This window comes from Protomyctophum parallelum (genome assembly GCF_964188405.1).
Source record: "Protomyctophum parallelum genome assembly, chromosome: 10".
Lineage (NCBI taxonomy): Eukaryota > Metazoa > Chordata > Actinopteri > Myctophiformes > Myctophidae > Protomyctophum > Protomyctophum parallelum.
This window is the reverse complement of record NC_139704.1, coordinates 5,442,012-5,444,819: the sequence shown is the minus strand read 5'-3', so window position 1 is coordinate 5,444,819 and position 2,808 is coordinate 5,442,012.

The following is a 2,808-nucleotide window of genomic DNA, read 5'->3' as shown; positions in this document are numbered from 1 at the left end:
TTCCCGGAAAAACTTGCCCCAGCGGCATTCTGCCGCGTGGAGCTTCATTTCCATCCACCAGCTGGAAAAAAACCCGGAAATGGACGCAAAACACAGCTTCTTCTGTCCACGCATGGAAGTTCAAGTGTGCCCAGCCAGGCTAAAATACCTATCCCCCTATCCTCAAGGAGGAGCAGTGCAGCAAAGCATTATGGAAATTGTAGTTCAGTTAAAGTGTCCCTTTAACTACATTTTTTGGGAAATCTTTGAAAACGCTCCGCCTCGCGTTTCCAAGTAAACGGGCAGTAGCTGCGGGGGAAACCGTAAAACGTGTGGCGTCATGGTAGCACTTTGTCATTTTCCGTTACTGTGTAAATGTGGCATAAGTCGGTTATTGGTCTTTAAATGATCTTGTTTCATCTGATTTGCCCATGCAGCCACACATGAGACACCCGAGGCAGAGATGTCTTTTTGAGCACCTTCCCCTTTTGCTGCACGCAAGCTTACAGAACCAGGCTGGTGACAATGATCTGTCGCTGGTCGGTCTGTATACGCAGGCTGAATGCAGCTCAGGCCACATGGCTTGCACAGCAGCATTCAGCATGTTTCAGGCCCTGGAAAGGCCCAGGACCAACCCTCTGTCTGTGACAAATAACGCTATCAGCAGCCAGTGGGGGAGAGTAACTAAGTGCATTTACTCAAGTACTTCACTTAAATACAATTTTGAGGTATTTGTACCTTAGTATATCCAATTTACAATACGTTTACTCCTACTCCACTACACATCGGATGCAAATATTATACTTTTACTCCACTACAATCATTTGGAAACTTTTGTTACGAGTTACCTTTGATTAATATTACAAAACATACATTTACCTCAGCCCTATACATTTCAGTTATTTGAGAATAGCCATCTACAAAGCTCACAATATGTTGCGATGCGAATCATGCGACACATTGTGAGCTTGTATAGATCTGCTATTTTCAAAAGATTTTTTAATCTGACAATGTGTCTCATCATGATGCGATGCAGCACATTGTCAGCTTCTAGATTGGTTATTTTCAAATAGCCAACATACGCATATGGGTTAAAGTGGTTATACATGGTTATACATGCTATACGTTTTTGCTGGTGACCCCCCTGGAACGTCTTCTAGGACCCCTGGGAGTCCCCACACACCATTTTGAGAACCACTGACCTACAGTGAACAGAGACATATTTGCACCAACTACGGTGAGTACATTTTTATTCACAACTAAATGTATTCATTCATACACATTTGTCTTCATAGCCAGGGCTGCACACAACTTTTTTGGTCTAGTACTCAGAAGAGCACCTGGAGGAGTTGCTTGGTGCTCCTAAAATGCGGCGACCCGTCTCGCCGGATGGATAAAAGAGGGATGAATAACTTATAGCAAAACAATATTTATTGGATGAGTGGGGAGTCAATGGAGGGTATTGCAACTCTAGATTTAGCCCTAGAATGGCTCTTCATTATTAAAAATATATAAATTTGCTAAAATCTAGGTCCATGTGTGGTCCAGCCCTATGGAATGCATATTATAATAAAAACAAGTTAACAACTTAAGGATAATATGATATGAGCGTCAAAGCAATATTTAGATTTTGTATTATTTTGTATTTAAATAACCAATCTACTAGCTCACAACGTGTTGCGACACGTTGTGAGCTTGCAGATCAGCTATTTTTTTAACATGCGACACATCGTACGGCGAATCATACATCAGGCTTCCCTAGTTCCCTTTTGTTTTTAGATGAGGCGACGTACGTAGTCAGACAGTCAGACACACACACATGGCTCCTCGGTGAAAAAAATAAACAGTGTACACTACCCGACTTTACGATAATAATGGACAGTATGTCGAGACACGGTGTTCATGTTGGGCAGCAGCAGTGCCAGTCCGCAATGCTTTAAACTCTTCCCACTCCACTATGTCGGAACTAAAACCTTAGTACCCGTAAAAAGTCGGTGGCCGGTGCCTAGGCTGTGAGAGACGCTAATATGGTTTCTGCCTCGGATTCGGGTTTTGAGACGGCATCGCACACGAGCAACCATGCTGCTCCAACAGCCGGAAAACAAACACAAGCACAGCGGCAAATGGGAAGAGTGCAAAGCATCCAAAGCATGACCTTTTACACCGGGGACTACAGTAGTTTGCTATCTGAAACGGAGAAGAGAAGACGAAACTATTTGTGTAAGGTTTTCCTGTCAACCGCCCTCCGCCTCCTCCCAGGCTCCTAGCACTCAGAAAGAAGCATGGATCCTCCCCCTTATGAGTAAGGACGCGCTGTGATTGGGCCAGTAGCCACTTTGAGTGGCAGTCGGTGGGAAATGCTCTCGCCACAACATTTTCTAGTATTCTGGCCATAATAATCATTCTGGGCGGCCCCAGCTGTTGGTACGCAGAAGCGCTTCCCGGCGCTTGATTGACAGCGCATTTTTAATTTTTACCGCGCATGCGCACCTGCGCACCACTTATGTGCAGCCCTGTTCATAGCCTACATCTAAAAGTGTTGACCAAAGTGTTCAGTGTACAGAAAAAAGTTGTTTATTATGTTGGAACTTGGGAGAAGAGGGATATTCACAACACAAATTCAGCAAATGAATAATAATAAAATAAAATAAAAAAAATAAAAAATAAAAAATAAAAAAATAAAAATAAAAAATAAAAAAATAATAAAAATGTAATCTCTCAAGACTAATAGCTCTGCAGCTGATCAATCAACGTTGTTGATGTCCTGAGACCCAGAACTGATGGAGCTGTCCACCCGGACCCAGAAAAGGTGGAAAGAGGACATACCGT